The 983-nt window shown below is 28.4% G+C and overlaps 1 long non-coding RNA gene across 1 annotated transcript; it reads right to left on the minus strand.

Annotated features, from left to right (window-relative positions):
- Nucleotides 1-551, minus strand: LOC145077019 (uncharacterized). The gene is made up of 2 exons (XR_013692911.1): nucleotides 276-551; nucleotides 1-189 (listed from the first exon to the last, which is right to left on the minus strand). It is a non-coding gene; the product is annotated as an uncharacterized LOC145077019 (long non-coding RNA).
- Between the last annotated feature and the right edge of the window lie 432 nt (nucleotides 552-983).

The raw sequence follows: 983 nt of genomic DNA on the forward strand, positions 1-983 counted from the left end.
TTCACCAACAAAAGTTAAACAATTTTAAGACAAACATACAAAAGTATTACCGTAACAACAAAAATCATAGTTTAAACTTTAAAATCAATCAAACTAACAAATTTCATAAACTCATAATCTAATCTTCCATTGGCCTCTTCCCCATATCATTGTCATCCATATGTAACATATTTAAAGCTTGTGCAATCTCTACATAAACACAAATAAAAATGTTGTTAGTATTTAATAAAAAGTAATAATTGTATAAAAAAGAATAAAGATTGTAATTTTTTTACCCAAAGCTATATCATCATCGTTCAAGATGTCATCAACGTTGTCAACTATCGGATTTGTAAACTTTATCACCCAATCTTGGGTGCATAACAAAACTTCAACTATCAATGTCGATAAACTAGTTTGATACTCACTTACAACTCTACCACAAGTGCTAAACGCGGACTCGGAATTATAGTATAAAATAATACTAAAAAGCTGAAATATTTCAGCTTTGATAGCTCTACATTGAAGGATTGTAACTCAATGAATATAATACCAAAATAAACAAAATTATAGTCTAAATTCATATACAAATTGTAATCTAAATGTTGGAAAAAACCGTAGGTCAATCCGACTTAAAACGAATGAGTTATGGGTGTTTAAAAAACATCACAGATTATAAAATCTTGCTAAAAAGCTGAATTTTTTCAGCTTTGATAGCTCTACTTTGAAGGATTGTAACTCAGTGAATATAATACCAAAATAAACAAAATTATAGTCTAAACTCATCTACAAACTGTAAACTAAATGTTGGAAAAAATCGTAGGTCAATCCGACTTAAAACGAATGAGTTATGGGTGTTTAAAAAACGTCACAGCTTACAAAATGTTGCTGAAAAGCTGAATTTTTTCAGCTTTGATAGCTCTACTTTGAAGGATTGTAACACGGTAAATATAATACCAAAATAAACAAAATTATACTCTAAATTCATCTACAAACTGTAAACT

The sequence above is a fragment of the Lactuca serriola genome, chromosome 9, assembly GCF_051521515.1.
Source record: "Lactuca serriola cultivar US96UC23 chromosome 9, Lser_US96UC23_V15, whole genome shotgun sequence".
NCBI lineage: Eukaryota > Viridiplantae > Streptophyta > Magnoliopsida > Asterales > Asteraceae > Lactuca > Lactuca serriola.